The 19,366-nt window shown below is 39.9% G+C and overlaps 1 protein-coding gene and 1 long non-coding RNA gene across 3 annotated transcripts in view; one reads left to right on the top strand and one right to left on the bottom strand.

Moving 5' to 3' along the window:
- Positions 1 to 19,366, bottom strand: part of LOC307028498 (uncharacterized protein) — a 90,555-nt gene that overhangs the window by 23,297 nt on the left and 47,892 nt on the right. The gene's annotated exons all lie outside the window — the stretch shown is intronic.
- LOC307030042 lies at positions 10,545 to 13,273 on the top strand. Its single transcript, XR_013805501.1, has 2 exons — positions 10,545 to 12,584; positions 12,990 to 13,273. It is a non-coding gene; the product is annotated as an uncharacterized lncRNA (long non-coding RNA).

The following is a 19,366-nucleotide window of genomic DNA, read 5'->3' as shown; positions in this document are numbered from 1 at the left end:
TAAGTGAGGAGTTTGAGTTACCTCCCTTGCCTTGAAAATATAGAATTTTTATATTGGCAGTGCAGCCACAGTGTCACATCAAATCAAACTATTTTTTGCCTAATGAAGCCGCTGATTGACATTATAATACACAATGTTCAGTGACAGAATAATATAACATTTTCAAATATTTCAGTAGGTTCTTATTTTCACAGAACTGAGGTCACAGAACTGATTAATTTGCTCCTGAAACTTGACATCTTTTAGCCCTCACAAGGGCAACAATATTAGGCTTAAAATCCTGACTAGCAGCCAATTTAATTATTTCATTCAGGCACTTGTGTGTGAGTCTTGAGCACAGCTTTGTTTTAGTAATGTTCATTACAGAGAAAACCTGTTCACAAAGGTAGGTGGTCCCAAACATGCTCAAAACCTTTGCTGCCAGGGCTCTCAATTTGGGGTATCCTGGCAAAAGATACCGATAAAATGTGCCCAATTCCGACGAGGCAAATTTGTCCTTTAAATCCTGATCACATTGTAAGTCGATTATCTCAAGTTGTATGTCGACGGGCAGATCCGCAGCCTTAACTGCAAATGGCGAGCGAAAAACTGCAAACTCTGTCTCAAGCTCACCAAAGACCTGAAACCGCCGCTCAAACTACCGCAGCAATTCCTTAATTTTGTCTTTGTACCGTCTCATGTCAGTAGTAACTCCGGTCATATGCACATTTCTTAGACGAGGGAAATGAGCAGGGTCACCACTTGACAGCTGTTTCTCCCACAAAGCCAGCTTCAACTTAAATGCGCGTATGCTGTCATAATATTCTGTGACAACTTTTTTGCGACCTTGCATCGTTATGTTCAGATTATTCAAGTGCTCTGAAATATCCACCATAAATGCAAGGTCCTGCAGCCATTCTGGGTTTTTTTCTCCATGAACTGTCCAATTTCCTCGCGTAGATCAGAAAAACGCTTCAGCACGGCACCTCGGCTCAACCACCTTACTTCAGTGTGATATGGTAGGCTACAGGTGATGTCTTTATCACTTAGGAGGCTGTCGAACTGACGGTGATTCAGCCCTCTGGCTCGGATGAAATCAACCGTTTGGACAACCACTTTCATGACGTGATCCATTTTTAACGACTTGCAACACAATGTCTCCTGGTGCAAAATACAGTGGAATGTCCAAAAATGATCTCCTCCATTTGCTGCTTGTACTTTCTCCCTGAATTTCGTTGCAACACCTGCTTTTTTCCCGATCATTGATGGCGCGCCGTCTGTAGCCAGACTGACAGCACGGGTCCAGTCCACTCCAACCCTGTCCAGTGCTTCAACGAGAGCGCTAAAAATGTCATCCGCTTTAGTGGTGTCTGTCATAGGAACCAACTCAAGGAACTCTTCGGTGACCGTCAAAGTCTCATCAACACCATGAATGAATATGGCCAGTTGAGCAACATCTGTAATGTCAATGCTCTCATCGATTGCAACTGAAAATGCTACGAATGACTTGACTTTTGTTTTTTTCTGGCTATCCAAATCTGCTGAAAGATCGGCAATCCTATCCTTCACTGTATTCCTCGTTAGACTAATGTTGGCAAAAGCCTGTCGCTTCTCAAGGCACACCATTTCTGCAGCCTTCAGCATGCATGTTTTCACAAACTCACCCTCAGAGTATGGCTTTGAGTCTGATGCTATTTCGTTAGCGATGAGATAGCTGGCTTTCACTGCTGCGTCACTTATATCTCGGCTCCGGGTAAAAACGGCCTATTGTTTCTTTAGACCTGATAGCAGGTCATTTATCTTTTCTTTTCTCCGTTGTCCTTGCAAGCAGTCGTATTTCTCTCCATGGTGAGTCTCATAATGGCGGCGAATATTATATTCTTTGAGCACAGCAACTTGCTGCGAACACACCAAGCATACAGGTTTTCCATTTACCTCTGTAAAAAAATAGGATGCAGTCCATTTTTCTTGGAAAACTCGGCACTCCGTGTCCACTTTTCTCTTTTTTGACAGAGACATTTGGGGATGAGGGTGTCAGAGGTTATTGACTGCAATCACTACTCTTACTCATCACTTGTTTTACAGTCTGGCTGCGCTCTCACTGGTACCGGTGCGGTAGTGCGCCCACTAGTGGAAGGATTCAAAATAGCAGTTTTTTTTCCTCCTCTCATAGCCTACTTAGCAAAGTCCTTCAGCTCCGTGGGCCAAGCTGAAATGCCTCCCGGGCCGGATCCGGCCCACGGGCCGTATGTTTGCCATCCCTGACTTAGACAGTCATGAGAATGTAATGTAATTGGAGATAAACAGCATTTATCTTCTCTATTGTCCCTGAGCAACCCTCTGGCCTATCCCAGGTTTATTAGCCTCTTTATTGCAGGAGTATGAGAGAACAGTACTTGACATATTCATCTTCCTAGTAATCTTTTATACTGCATTTATAATGATACCACCCCTCAGAAAATGAACTTTTATTCATACCAGCAATTAAGATCTTGTGCAGTTTGTCTTGGCCACTGGGGAATGAAACAACCTGAGGAATCACTCTGCTAATGATGGCCTGTCAACGATGCAGCTGTCTGGAATAAATCGTCAAGATCCTCTCATAAACAGCAATTCCCCCAACATCCAGCACATGCGTACACACACACACACACACACACACACACACACACACACACACACACACACACACACACACACACACACACACACACACACACACACACACACACACACACACACACACACACACACACACACACACAGTCAAGCTTTGTTGTGTTGCCAACTTAGTATGCGGATTCCTTTTCAAGAGGAGGAAAGATCATGACTTGATCAAAATGTTCTTTATTTTAATAATTTAAATAATGCTAACACATAGCATTTATCAACTGACCATGAGCTAAGCCACCATCCCCTGATTTACCTTCTAATGCACCTCCCTTCTAGCAAGGCAATTACAATTTACAATGTTAACATAATTACTTTTGTATTAGTTTTTTTATTCTTAACGTTTCTCAAAATTGGCAGTTGTTTCTAAAATAAATTGTCCTTAATAGAACATGTAAAAAAGCAAGCTTAAAATTTCTAGTTGACCACAAAAGACAGTTTTAGGAGATTGTATCACCTGAATGAAGAGTGCTGAAGAATGATAAAACACTGAGTTGACTGACATGTATTTTAAGGCACATTTGGAATAAAAAAATTAACAATGGCTGTATTCAAATTCAGTTTGCCAGTTCAAACGTTGGGTAAGGTTACATGCTGGCCCTTTATGAGACTTCCTGAAACACCTAATGGGACATTGTTAATTCCACCTTTATTTTTCCAGGTGGGATAATTATTAAATGTGTGCTGTGAGAAAGTACATGCTATGCTACAGTTTGTATTTTCAAATTGAATGGTTCCCTTTTACAAAGAAAAGGGATTAGGGTTAGGAGGATTTTATTTTATGGTTTTGCAAAATTGTAGAAATACACGAAAATAACAGATAACACATTATAGAAAGTCCAGGAAGCCGCACACAAATTCCTTAATGATTCTAAATATCACCATTCTATATAAAGCACAATTTCAATATACAAAATATAGCTTAAATTCAATAAAAATAGCAAATTACATGAACTTATACTTACAATTTCAATAAAATATCACACATGTACAAAATAAAGGAACATGTGAAAATAAAAACCAGGTATCCTACAGGAGTCAAATGATATTTCAGGCATTTTTAAAAGAGCAGAGCATTTGTTCCCCTGATGCTAAATTGAGCTTCATGAGTGAGACACTTAGCGTGATGGACATTTGATGATTGCCTGTTCTAAAGTATGTATTGAAGTGCATAGGAATGATCCCTTCACATTAAATTATTTTGTAAATAAAAACACAAATTTGATAAACGTTAATGCCATACTTTTTAAAGAATATGAAGCCTGTCAAATAAAAGAGGAGATAATATGTGATGAGATCTGGTTGCAATTGTCACAAAGCCTTTTTGAAGGGGCACAATTGTATGGAGAGAAGTTATGAAAGTACTTGCCAAACTATGTTACATATCAAAGAGTTTGGAAAAAGTAACCCAAGTAAAAGTTGGTGGAGTTTAAAGAACAGGGCAGGGTGGCCATAGCGTGAACCCTGATATATCTCAATTTTAGCTCCAACCCAGAATATGTTCTGAACAGGTATTTCGCAAACATGATTTGTAATCCAACACATGAAGGAATGTAGTCTATGCCAATCCCCAGCCTTTGGAAATAACCCTCAGTTTCTACTGTAAGTTTGAAGCTACTAGCCGAGCATGCAGCTGTACTTTGGCAGTTTGAATTGAAGCAGACACAAATTCCCTAAACTTGTATTTTTTAGTAAATGCTTAAAAAGTCACAACACTCCAAAGCACTCTCACGCACACTGTTTGAGCTTGTATAAAACTCAAAAGATCTACAGGCCTGCAGTGCATCGTTGGGTTACAAAGCTCTGATCAGACGATCAGTGTCGAGGATTTATCCAACACTCAATGGTGTGTTAGCTTGATATGTGTTTCCTTCGCCATTTAATCGAAACACCATTTAAATAATCCCACAGCACTAAACAGTCATAAATCAGGTCATTCATGTAATTAACACGATTAAAGACAGCTTGATGTGCAATCTCCTGATAACCATTTCCAAAAGCGACATAAAAAAGGGTTTAGCCATTAAAATATACTCTAAATTAGTATACTGTGAAACAAAAGCAGCATGTTTAGTTATTCCACCAGAATCCATACATTTTCAAAAAAAGGCTCAGAAAGGTAAGATGCAAAATAATCCAAGACTTAATTTCACCCGCTCAACAATATCAAATGTCAACTCTGATGCCATTTACGCTCGTCAGATCTGTTTTGTGATTGTTAACCAAGCCCATCCATCTCGCACTCATCTGAGCAGGCAATTATTAGTCCTTAGTTCCGCAAAATGTGACATGTTTAATATCCCAAGATGGATTGTAATGTAGCTTTGTCAGATTCAATTTCCCTGATCATATTTAACCTTCAGCCTGCAACTCACTCACAGGTTTGAAGACTGCATTACCATTATCAATTGTTCAACCCATTTTCAAAATGAAGGCTCTAATCATTTCTCTCTGCTCTTGTGGACTAAATGGAAATTTCTCATTTCTCATTTCTCATGATTCATGATGAGTAGTTAAAGACGAAGCTCGAGCATCAGAGAAAGTTCCTAAACTTGCATTCACAGTGTTTAATAGCACTAAGTTCCGTTACAAGCTAAGTTTGTTTATGGCAAACGGTACAAAGGAAACAGCTTCTTATCAGTGATTCTGTCAATACAAGTTGTGTACACATACTTCTGCATTTATGATATACATTGTGTACATCAGGCTGTTGCTTTGTAAATATGATGCATATACTGTAGACTAGATTACAGTTTAAAGAGCTGGCTGTTGAGTGTAATTGGGTCATTTGAAATTCCAGTTGCCCTTCCTCAACAAGTACTTGGAAATCGAGGCTTTGCACTTACGGGAAGTACGTAGGTATCCCTAGGAATTACGATCAAATTTGGCAATTGCGCAACACAGTACAGTGCAAATGCAAGTGCACTTTATGTAGCAATGCAGAAAGTAGAGTTTAAAGGTCAAGTATAGATGGTAAAACTTGTGTCAGGCTTCTTGTCAATCAATGCCGATCTATTCAAAATAATGATTCATTTTACTTATAGTACTTTTACTCAAAGTTGGAAGAGATGGGTTTTGAGTGTTTTTTAAAGATGTTAGGGTGTCTGACTCTCTGATGTGGCTCGGGAGGGCATTCCAGAGGGGGGGGGGGAGTGCAGCAGCAGAGAAGGCCCCCCAGGTCCAGAGCTTAGTCCTCTTGGTCTTTAGGGTGTTTGCATCTCCTGAGGCAACGTGTGGGGATGTGACAGTGGAGGAGGTAGGATATAAAGGGAGAGGACAGGTTGTTTAAGGTTTAGTCGGTGTTGAGTACCTTTTTGAAGTCTATCCTGTATTTAGTTTGTTGCAGGTGAGCAGGCGGCCAGTGTAGTTCTGGACATATTTTTTACGATTGTTTAATCGAAACCAGCCCGCTTGAAGACATTAACTGCAATTTTCACAACTTTCATGTATTTGTTTTATTTATTTGAGGGATAACTTAACCATCTTCCTCAAGAGTTCCCCCTTTGTATGGTGGTGTGTCAGGGTTACTACATAAATGTGGAAATGAATGAAAAATCATAGTAGTTTTGATCATAAAGTAAACAATAATATATTGCTCAGTTCCAGATACTGGTGAGTCTAAAATGTTTTGTGCCTTTTGTAGATAAAGTGTGATGTGTAAGTTGTAATGCCAGGTGTGAATGATAAACTAAGGCATACAATTGTTGAAATTGCACTTGTTTTTCAAAAGAAATGTCAGGTTTTTCATAAAGTTTTGTAAAAAGATAATTAAATGTGAACATTTTCAAAATGTACTTTTTTTGTTGTTGCACTAAAACAAAGGGAATGAGTTGTGGTTATGTATAGGTTATTATGTCAAATGTGGCTGTTTGTTGCCCCTGAACTACAATGAGTTGCTGTTGAGGATGCTATTGCAGTACTGGAGTCTGATGTGATGAGGGCACGGGTGACTGTTTTGGCAGCAGCAAAAGAGAGTCATGGTTAGAGTGGGATCGGCTCTAATTTGAATATAAATGCCGGAATAACAAAAATGGTCGTAATCATAATTGCATTTTGGTCAATAGATACGCTTGTGGATTGTGAATTACATATATGAAACAAGTGTAAGGGGCCCTTTCATTACACCATACTCTAAAACAAATTGCAAAGACTACCTTTTCTCTAAACTTACATTGTGGAAATATATTATTTTTGAACATTGTCATAAACTGGGGTTTTTATCATCAGTTTCAAAGCTCTGTCAGGTGATAGGGTGAAAGGTTGGAAGAGCATTCCAAAAAGTCAGGTCCGTTGCACACATTTGTGAATAATCATCGGGCAATTTCTCCTGCAAAAAGCACATGTACAATGTTAACTTACCTCAATAAATATTTAAAAAATAGGTAAAATATGGTTTGTGACGAGATGGATACAAAACCAGGTTCCCAGCAATATGAAGGAGAGGTTCTGATCTCATATCACTGGCCACAAGCATGTAATATTTCAAAAAGGGAAAAATATAAGGGTTGACTTACTTGCTAGATTATTTTAATAAAAAATAAACTAAGGCATGATTTTATAATGCTCTGAAATGTTGTGGGCTGTGTATTAGTCTAAATATAGGTGCAGCATCTGTAAGAATAGAGATGTGGTGTGTGTGTGTGTGTGTGTGTGTGTGTGTGTGTGTGTGTGTGTGTGTGTGTGTGTGTGTGTGTGTGTGTGTGTGTGTGTGTGTGTGTGTGTGTGTGTGTGTGTGTGTGTGTGTGTGTGTGTGTGTGTGTGTGTGTGTGTGTGTGTGTGTGTGTGTGTGTGTGTGTGTGTTTAATTAGAACTGTGAGCAGGTATATGGGAGGGGGTTTCAGTGGTACCGGAATTTACGGTTGATCCTGCTGGAGATGCTGAAGACTGAATTCAATTAAACATCTGCGAGGGGAGGTGCCCACTTTACAACCCCAGTGGTATACCTGTTGTCAGATCCCCCACCCCGCTGTTCTCTTTATACCCAAGCCGTGCTTCTCTTGGGGGTGGGTTGTGTCAGACACTGTGCAGTGGTAAATGTTGAGTTGGAGTGTAAGATGGTGTTCTAAATACAAACTTTTTTTTGTTTGAGAAGTTACAGCCTCGGTAATGTTTGCTACTGCTAGTAAATCATCTTCTGTTTGATGCTATTGTTAGCATTACATCCCCATTGTGAATAACTTTGTGAGAACTGAAGCATAGTTGTCAATGTCATGGGCCCACCACTTTTTAAATATAATTTGTTAAAAATGATTTACTTAAAAGCTTAAAGAGAATGCTTTGAGAGCCTTTTGAGAAGACTATTGTAAATATAGAAGAAACTAATTAATTTAGTCTAAAACAGTAGTTTGAGCTTTAAAAAAAAAATGGTAGACTACTTATTCTTAAATGTAACACCAACTCTTAAGTCAAACCAATTTCACTTATCCATTCTACTGTACCAAAAGGTCTATTCTTTTTGCGGGTTCCTCCCTTTCCTGTAGCGTGTTAATGGAGATTGGAGATAGATATGTAAATGGTCTGCAAAGACTAAAATCCCCCCCCCCCCCTGCCAGAAACGCCATTTGCTTTGTGACATAGTGACATCACTATGGAAAACTAGTGCTTCTATTGGCAAGCGTATTGTACGTTAAATGCTAAGGGCAGGGACATCTCTAAGCGGTTAACCAATCAGAGCAGATAGGCTCTGGTTTCAGACAGAGAGTGAAAAGAGGTGCTGCAGCACAGGCAGTATGAGAAAAATAAAGAGCTTTGTGAACATTAAAGCATGGAGACATGTAACAGTAGAGACACAACATACAAAGGTGAACCTGAAAATGAGCATAATATGTACTCTGGAATACGGATGACTGTAACTTGTGCGAACAATATTTTTGAATTGTCAACTACATTCTTTTGTAACACATTTTGTCTAGACCTGCCATAATTATCTACCTCATACGAATACACCCGTTATATTTCTCAAAATTGCATGTTGAAGACGGTTCAAAAATATATATATTTTAAACTGACCCCTTGTATCCCTACCACTTTTCCAAAAATGACGTCCTTGATTGTAAGAAAGCGACATATCCAACCTTTGCTACAGTGTTTATAATATTGTTTAATATTATTTTCATTAAGTTATAATAATGAAGCTCAGCGCAAGTTCAGGCAGGAAGACCTATCACTTTGTATTGCGCGTCATGGCAATACTCGCTCCCTTCACTAAACGAGAGGGAGCGCCACTCCTCAGCTAACCTATCACTTCCCTCCGTTCACAAGCCTAATCATCGCACCTGTTAATCCCTCTATATATGCTCTCCCCTTTTCCATCAGCTGTCTTCCAGGTGTTAACGCGCAAGCAGCAGCAGGGCTTCGTCCCAGCTCCGGGTATATATTCATCAGCTCCGCAGTCTTGCGGATAAGCTACAGGCGGCGTTCCCCAGTTGGCTAGCGGTTCTAGCCGGCCACCCCGCAAACCCGGACGCGGAAGAAAAAGACAAGGATACTGGGCTCCACGGAAGTTCCTCCGGCTTAATGGAAATGGACTACTTCAGGCAAACAATTGACACACGCCTTCAGTCTCTCGAGAGGGCATCACTGGCATCAGGGCCGCTCAAATGCGGCGCTTCCGGCCTTCACGAGGAACGGGCCCTCATCGCTTGCGAAGCTTCACCCACTTCCGGCTTCAACCACAACCCCTCTTGCAGGCAGGCAGGGCTCAAGCTACATCTCATCAAAGCTACTTCTCCTCCCGGCTCAGTAGCAGTACTGGTCTCTAAGTGCGTCTTAGGTGGCAAGCAGGTAGTGATGGCGAGATGAAGCCTTATGAAGCTCGAAGCTTTCCAGCCAATTGGTTCGCAAAGGGTTCATCTCATGAGGCTTCATCATGGGCTTCATTTGAACATAAACCCCCTGTTGGTCAAAGCGTGTAAAACAGGCAAATTGGAAATCTCAACAGTCGTGCTCTATCTCATACCGAGTTCCCAATGAGTAAAGGCTTAGAATAACTCTAAACAACGAACATAAAATCCTATTTTCATGTTAACAATATTGTTTTCATTCCAGTTGAACGATTGTGATTGAAAAGCTTATAGGAGGCTGGTAAACATTGCAAAGAGGGATTCGTATTCCTTAATATTATTCATAAACTTAACCACGTTGTAGCCTAAGAAGGCTAAACCATATCAGGAATACATTTATTAACTGCATTATCTCATTTAGCTGTAGCTTCTATAAGCGAACCCTGCGGTCGTGGGTCGGCTGCTTTCCAGCAGAGCCACAGCCCACACGCTGAATCTACCCAAAAACACTGGATATATCTAATCTGCATTTATTCATTTATTTATTCATGTTTTATTCCTACATTTTTTCATGCTTGCATCTATTTATACTTTTGACATTTTCCGACCTCTATATAAGTGAGGGTCTGAGCTCTCTTAATTCCATCGTGTCACCAGCGGACCCGGGTACAGGAGGGGTAATACGGTTCTTGTTATACATCCATGGGTATTATGAGCGTTGTGGCTCAACGGTTCAAATGATCCGAATCGCTTCCCGAAGCAGTCACGTGGTATCGACAGGCAGCGAGGTTCGTTTGTCATCGATGACGTCACTGGCCCAAAACGATACAAGCCTCGATAAATGCTTCAGAAAAAGATTCGGGGATTACTCGACACACGCTCCGAAGCCTCGGCGCAATACGTAACGGGCGTAACGCGTTACAGCATGGAGTTATGCAGTTCGGGTAACTACTACCCGTCACAATGCTCAGTAAGTACTGCTGTTTCAAGCTTCAACACAGCCACGGATGCTGCCCATCCGCGGTTTTGGGGGGTTTCTTTCAGGGAGAAAGAGAAGCTCACGTAAGATGATAGAAGACAGTCTAATCACCAAACAGCACATCAGCATCTACGTCTCACCGTGGCGTAATTAAACTGCTAATTAAGCTAGTCCTATACCAGGGCTCGATAGTAACGGTTGCCAGGTTGCCATTGGCAACCATTTGGAAAATGTCAACCACTTCTTGGACTTTGGTTGCCATCAGTGGCAACCAGTTTTTAACATAAGAAATAAGGACAGCAAAACGTGCACCCCAAAATAGATAAATGTTCATATTCGTTTTTAAGAGTGATATTTAATTGTTGTGACCAGTCGGAACCTGATACTTAAATTGCACGTGCTTGGCGTGATTACAGAGCCAGAAAGCGATGCACGTTTACTCGCGTGCGCGGTGCGCCGTGTGTTTGTTTTACAACAAAATGGCGAAGCAAAAATAAGTTGCTTGACTGTGATAAAAAGTTCAGCCAACACCTCAACTTCTCCAATGAATGTTCAAAGTGATTCAACTGATGGAGCGTAAGGTAAAACCCGAACGAAAAACAAAGAGGAATGTTTTCTATTCACTTCCGGTAAAAGTTCCTTCAAAATAAGAGTCCCGATCTTATTACTACAAAATAAAAGTGCAAAACGAAACTTTACCATAGAAAATGGTTGCATTAAATTATAATCACTTCTATAAAAAGGTAACACATTTTAAATATAGTTAGACATATTAAAGGTAATTTACAGCATCAATAATTAATATCAAATGTTTAACTATGAATGGTTTTCATTTATTTAACATTAGAAATGTATTAGTCTGGCCAATCCAAGACTTCATGCTGAAGGGCCAATGGGTCTATGGTGGGGGTCAGCACAAAGGGCAAGAAAACCCACATTTGAAAGGGAGACAACGGATGATCAAGAAACTGGTGACTTGCTCAATTCATTTGTGAGGGATCTATGAAGAACAGGACAACAGCAGCACTACTGGTATTTTGTATACCAGCAATTGAGGGTGGACAAGTTTACTACCACTTAGGTTCAAATAAGTGCGTTAATTACTTATTGTAAAGCATTTGAACATTCTTGTGTCACATGTTCATTATTAAGTGGATGTATAACTGTATAGCATCTTAATTATTTAAAATATAAGGTATCAAAAAGGGCAACCGTATTTTCAGTTGGCAACCAAAAGCGGATGCCTGGTTGCCAGCCTGGCAACCACTTTTAAAAGTTAGCGTTGAGCCCCGCCTATATCATGGGTCATGTCTCAGCATTTACTTAAGCAAATATTATTTCATGCTGCTCATATTGCACTCATATATTTGGTTCATGCTCACATGGCTTATGTTAAGCAGGGTATGATATTCATGCATCATTGTACTCAAGCTAACAGCCGCATTACATCGTCTACATCTCCCTCTTCGCCGGGCATCGGCTCGTGCCGGCTATCCAAGATCTCTCCAGTTTACCTCTGGTAAACATGCATATAACTGGTGGTGGTGTCTTAAGAGCATTTCAGGGCTCGTTCAGGATAGGTGCAGCAAACCTGCCGCAATCAAGGTAATTGTTCCTCTTCCCTACAACAACCGCTTCTCATCCTACATTCGTCCGAACGCCAGTGCCGTGCTGGCTATCCAAAGGTCTCTCCAACCTTCAAATTGGTACGTATGCATATAACTGGTGGTGGTTCTTAGCATGTCAGCACGTATATTCGCCCCGCGGCTCATGTTTATCCTTGCATGTCTAACCCTGTACGTCCAGGTTGTAACCTTCGGGTCTGTATAAAATGTGTCCCTGCGAAGTCAGGTTGCCCCGTACGTCCGGGATGCCCTGTACGTCCAGGATGCCCCGTTCGTCCGGGATGCCCCGTACGTCCGGGAAGCCCTGTATGTCCAGGACGCCCTGTACGTCCAGGATGCCCCGTATGTCCGGGACGCCCCGTATGTCCGGGATGCCCCGTACGTCCGGGAAGCCCTGTATGTCCAGGACGCCCTGTATGTCCAGGACGCCCTGTATGTCCAGGAAGCCCTGTACGTCCAGGGAGGATGCCTAGGAGGCATCAGTATGTCTAAATCCCCACATGTATTAACCTCTCATTTCATCCATAGATTTCCACTGCATCCCACAAGGTAAGATTCATCACGTTCAGTACTTCATACTTTCACTTCTTTTGGGGGGTTCATCGGAAACGGTTCTTCCCTTCCCGAATGACATCCTACAAAACCTGGGCCTAATCGCCAAACACCATTTCATTCACTTGTTATAAACTGTCATCATTATGTTTCATTTATATAATGTGACCCGATAATAAATATGTATTCCATACATCACGTCTCTCCTGATTGAAATGAAGCTCAGCGCAAGTTCAGGCAGGAAGACCTATCACTTTGTATTGCGCGTCATGGCAATACTCGCTCCCTTCACTAAACGATAGGGAGCGCCACTCCTCAGCTAACCTATCACTTCCCTCCGTTCACAAGCCTAATCATCGCACCTGTTAATCCCTCTATATATGCTCTCCCCTTTTCCATCAGCTGTCTTCCAGGTGTCAACGCGCAACCCTCCTCCACCCCTTCGCCTCCTGCTTCCAACTCAGGGCCAAGCCCAACCTTCTCCCTTCCAACCGGACCTAACCACTTATCACCACCACCAGTGTCTAGACCCGGGGGGGTTCATCGGAAACGGTTCTTCCCTTCCCGAATGACATCCTACAAAACCTGGGCCTAATCGCCAAACACCATTTCATTCACTTGTTATAAACTGTCATCATTATGTTTCATTTATATAATGTGACCCGATAATAAACATGTATTCCATACATCACGTCTCTCCTGATTGAAATAATAATCAGGTTTTTTGGCAAACATACAAAGAAATTACCCCGGTGTTTTTGTGCCTAAAAATACACATGGTAAGAGAAAACACCAGAAAAAATACTATAACAAATGTACTTATTAACTAATTATTCTCAGAGGTTATCCCAGAAATATTCAAAGAAGCACAATACACATGAGTTAGAGTAAGGATTACATTTTGAGTGGAGCCTCTCAACTTGCAGATACACATTTGCATAAGTAGTAAATGTTTTCATTCCTGCAAATACAAAACATAGTGATAGTATTAAATTCTGTCACGTACTCTATTGAGGTATTGTAAGAAAACTAAAGCTAACGGGTTGTCTGGGTCTTTGGGGCTTGCTATAAGTAGAGTCATAGGTTAAGCCTGTGCAGGGCTTAAAGAAACCTATTTCTCTTATCTCCCCTGGTCATGAACCATGAGCAATAACATTATCAAGGGTCTGTTGTTACAGGCTCGGGGTAGAAAGGAGCAGAATTACAGGCAGTGAGGAGATTTTAAACACGACATGTCCCTGTGATCTGTCCAATCGCGCCTCCAATCTGGCCATTGTGCCGGCCCTTATCAGCCATCAGCTCTTTGAATACAACAAAGAATAGTATCGGTTGATCCATAAATCATAACTTCAAACACGGTGGTAGGTCAGAGTTTTATTTGCCCTCCTGGATAAAGCTTTAGCCTGCAGATTCCACCGGCTCTTATTGCTCTCACATTATTGCTCCATTGTCTAACAGAAAATGTGGAAATGGGCCTGGATCTACAACATTATCAAGTGTTTTGGGGGTGTTTTTCTAATAAGATGTTATCAGGTAATACTATTCACTGAGGATTATCTACGCTGCTCTTTTGTACTTGTGATTGTTCAGTAAATGCCAATGGCTCATCGATTTCACTGGCGTGTCTGTCTTTAAATAGCATTCAGGTTGTGTGTTGTGTCTTCATGGGTTCATTTGACATGGGTGGATTGAATACTGAGATGTTTCACTTATATAAAAATATAAGGTGGGAATACTCGAGAAAAAAAGTACCGTATTTTGTTAAATAAAGCAAAATTACAAAATAAATATCATCCAAATCTACTTTCTTTATAAAAAGGACTTATTTTGTGGAATGGCCCATTTTAGAATAATATTTCATTTTTTTGTTGAATTATTATTTATTATTGTGTTTTTTACTTTAGGATTGCAGCTAGTAAAGGAACATATTTTATATGCTGTTTGGTAGCTTAGAAATGTACCTAAGAGATCCATAAAGTATTATATATGTAATGCATGTAATACCCATAATAAATACATGATACATCAATTAATGTTATCTATAACATGTATTATTTATAAATATAATAAAAAAATTATAATTATAATATATTTTATATATATATATATATAAAATCTTATATATATATATATAAAATCATATAAAAAAATCATATAAACCAAAAAAATCCACAATAAAAATATATATATTTGACTCTGTCAACATTATTATCCTGGAAGAGTCTTATGATTTATTCTGTTTTAATATAAATTATATATGCTGTATTCTGTTTAGAATGAAACCATGGTTATTTGGCTCTTTGTGTATATGATTTGAACCTTATTTTGTATAAACTAGTTACATATGAATGTTTGAAATAAACCCAGTTTTTTATCTGCTTTGAATCTTCTGCATTAAATACGCAGTTTACCTGGCTTTACCCGAGTTAGAGAGGCATTTGCACATTCACAAAAAGTCAATCAAATGCCAAGTAACAGATATTTTTATTGGAAAAGTCCAGCAAAAAAAATGCATTAGCCAAACCATAACCAGGATAAGGGACTAGAACGAGGTGAGCACAGTAACAACTTGTGATGTTTCACTACAAATTATTTGAAATTAACATGGCTCAATTAAAGTTGCTCTCTCTCCTTTTTGCTCAGGTGCTCCTGATCTGCTCCTGGCTCCGCCTTTCCTCAGGTGGTCGTCCGCATACTCGTATGGTTTGTAATGATATGTATAAGATTATAAATAAATGTTTTCTAGCAAACCCCTCGCGTGAAAGACGTCATGGGGTTATAGAAATAAGACAGGTGAATGTAAAGCGACAACTCAGGGCCCAGTAGTTCAAAACTTTTAATCTCAATCAGATCCAATCAGATTTTGAAATCCCATTTTTTGTGATCCAGGATCAGACAAGTCGGACAGATTTTGTCCCAGTATTTCAAAGCAATTAAATCAATCAATCAATCAATGTTTATTTATATAGCCCAATATCACAAATGTTACATTTGTCTCAGTGGACTTCACAGTTTGTACAGAATATCAGTATGACAATACGACACCCTCTGTCCTTAGACCCTCACATCGTACAAGGAAAAACTTCCAGAGAAAACCCCACAGTTTAAAGGGAAAAATGGGAGAAACCTCAGGGAGAGCAACAGAGGAGGGATCCCTCTCCCAGGACGGACAGACGTGCAATAGATGCCGTGTGTAAATTGAAAAGATAATACATTTGCAACATAGGTAGTCCAAATGTTTGGAAATGCATGTGTGTATAATAAGAAGATGAATCCACGAGGATATCCATCCAGGACTTATGATCCAGGACCACAGCCACGACTCAAGATCCAGGACTCGCAATCCATGACACAGGACCGCAGGATCATCCATGACTCCGGATCCCGGCGTATATAGACACCAAAAAGAAAGAAATTTGGGGAAGCTGGGTTAATCGGAACATGAGAGTACACAGGTATAGACAGAGAGAAGGAAGAAGTAAGATGTCCCCCGACAAACTAAGCCTATATCAGCAAAACTAGGGGCTGAATCTAATCAGCCCTAACTATAAGCTTTATCAAAAAGGAAGGTCTTAAGCGCACTCTTAAAAACGGATAGGGTGTCTGCCGTCCGAACACAAACTGGAAGCTGATTCCACAAAAGTGGAGCTTGATAAGAAAAGGCTCTGGTTCCCATTGTACTTTTAGAGACTCTAGGAACAACCAACAACCCTGCATTCTTGGAACGCAATGCCCTAGTAGGACAATAGAGTATAATGAGTTCTTTAAGGTAAGATGGTGCCTGCCCATTAAGGGCTTTGTAGGCGAGAAGAAGAATTTTAAATTCTATCCTGTGTTCTATAGGGAGCCAGTGTAAGGCAGCCAGAACAGGAGTAATGTGGTCCCTTTTCCTAACTCTGGTTAGTACACGAGCTGCAGCATTTTGAATCAGCTGAAGCGACTTGACTGACTTCTTGGTACACCCTGATAATAAGGAGTTACAATAATCCAGCCTTGAAGTAACAAATGCATGGACTAGTTTCTCTGCATCGTTTTGAGGCAAGATATGCCTGATTTTTGCAATGTTACGTAGATGGAAGTAGGCGGTCCTTGAAATTGATTTTATGTGGGTGTTAAAGGATAAATCCTGATCAAATAGAACACCAAGATTCCTTACAGTCTCACTGGAGGCCAAATTAATGCCATCCATAGTTAATATATCTTTAGATAATTTGTTTCGTAGATTCTTCGGGCCAAGTACAATAACTTCAGTTTTGGTCGTGTTTAACATCAAAAAATTTAAGGTCATCCACGTTTTTAAGTCCTTGAGGCAGTCTTGAATTTTATTTAGATGATTAATTTCATCAGGCTTGATTGATAAATATAGTTGAGTATCATCCGCATAACAATGAAAGTTTACAGAATGATTCCTTATAATATTGCCTAGCGGAAGCATATATAGGGTGAACAAAATAGGTCCAAGCACTGAGCCCTGTGGCACTCCATGGCTAACTTTGGTTTGCATGGAAGATTCATCGTTGACACGTACAAACTGAGAGCGTTCAGATAGATAGGACCTAAACCAGCCTAAAGCAGTTCCCTGTATGCCAACTAAGTGCTCTAATCTTTGCAATAGGATATCATGGTCGATAGTATCAAATGCAGCACTAAGATCGAGCAAGACAAGAATAGAGACAAGTCCCTTGTCAGAGGCTATTAGAATGTCATTTGTGACTTTAACCAGAGCTGTCTCTGTGCTATGTTGTGTTCTAAAGCCAGACTGAAAATCTTCAAATAAATCATAGTTTTTTAAGTAATCACACAGCTGTTTTGCGACTGCTTTCTCAATCATTTTTGAGAGGAACGGAAGATTAGAAATAGGTCTATAGTTGGCTAAAACCTCTGGATCGAGGTTGTGCTTTTTAAGAAGCGGTTTTATCACTGCTACTTTGAATGATTTTGGAACATAGCCTGATAATAAAGACATATTCATAATATTTAATAAAGAAGTGCTAATTAATGGAAAAACTTCTTTTAACAGCTTAGTTGGAATCGGGTCTAAGATACACGTTGATGGTTTAGAAGAGAGAATCATTGAATTTAATTGTTCAAGGTTTATGGCTGAAAAGCATTCTAGTTTACTATCTAGTGTAATATTATTAGAACTTACGTTTCCGGGAGCTGTTGATAACACTATACTGGTCAAAGGCAAGAGTTCATTGATTTTGTTTCTAAGAGTAACAATTTTATCGTTAAAAAAGCACATAAAATCATTACTACTGAGTGCTATGGGAATAGAAGGCTCAGTCGAGCTGTGGCTCTCTGTCAGCCTGGCTACAGTGCTGAAAAGAAATCTTGCATTATTCTTATTCTCATCTATTAATGAAGAGTAGTATGCTGCTCTCGCTTTACGCAGTGCTTTCTTATATTCATTGAGAGTAATATGCCAAATTAAACGAGATTCTTCAAGTTTAGTGGAACGCCATATCCTTTCAAGTTGTCTCGACTTTTGCTTTATTTTGCGGGTTTCGGCATTATGCCATGGAGCTAATCTATGTTGTTTTATTTTCTTCTTTTTCAAAGGAGCAACAGAGTCTAATTTTATTCGCAGCGCATCTGTAGCACTATCAACAACATGATCAATTTGGGGTGGTGTACATTTTGTATAAGTTTCCTCCCCTACATGCAGACATGCTATCGAGTTAAGTATTGGTGGAATCTCTTCCTTAAATTTGGCTATAGCACTAACAGATAGGTTTCTGCTGCAGGAGCTTTTGGCTAATGCTTTGTAGTCTAGTAACAGTACTTCAAAAGTTACTAAGAAATGGTCGGATAAAGCAGGATTATGCTGTTCGACTAATAGTTGCTCAATTTCAATACCATAAGTCAGAACAAGGTCAAGAGTGTGATTATAGCAGTGGGTTGGTTTATTTACACTCTGACAGAAACCAACAGAATCTAATATAGAGTTAAATGCAACAGTAAGGCTATTTTTATCATCGTCAACATGAATATTAAAGTCACCTACGATAATTACTTTATCTGTTTTAAGTACCAAAGCTGATAAAAACTCAGAGAATTCTGATAAGAATTCTGAATAAGGACCTGGTGCACGGTACACTGTAACAAATAAGATTGGCTGCAAAGTTTTCCAGGTCGGATGCGTAAGACTGAAAATGAGGCTTTCAAAGGAGGTATAATTTAATTTTTGTTTAGTATTGATAAGTAAACTTGAGTCAAAGATTGCTGCAACTCCACCTCCTCGGCCCGTGCCTCGGGCAATATGAGTATTGATATGGCTGGGTGGAGTGGCCTCATTTATGCTGACATATTCTTCATGTCTCAACCAAGTTTCAGTGAGACAGCATATATCAATATTATAATCTGATATTAAATAATTTACCAGTATTGCTTTAGATGCTAGAGATCTTATGTTTAAGAGACCACATTTAATCTTCCTGTTTTGTTGCACTGTAGTAGTTGTTACATTTACTTTTATTAGGTTATTATGTATGACACCTCTATTAGGTTTTACCTTAAATTGTCCTTGGGCAGACACACACACCGTTAATATTGGGTATTTTATTGGGGTCGGGATTCCTATGGATGACTGCCTAGGAGAGAGCGCAGAGAAGCGTGTAAGACTGTGACTCTGCCTCCTGGTCTCAACTCCAGTTTGTCATGGATTAAGTCCACAGAGCCCTGAAATGTTTGCCGAAATGAGATTTGCACCTTCCAAAGTAGGATGAATGCCGTCTCTCTTAATCAGACCAGGTTTTCCCCAGAAGGCTGTCTAATTA

Source organism: Notothenia rossii (genome assembly GCF_949606895.1).
Source record: "Notothenia rossii genome assembly, chromosome: 2".
Taxonomy (NCBI): domain Eukaryota; kingdom Metazoa; phylum Chordata; class Actinopteri; order Perciformes; family Nototheniidae; genus Notothenia; species Notothenia rossii.
Note: the sequence above shows the minus strand (reverse complement) of the source record. Positions and strands in the feature narration are given on the sequence as shown.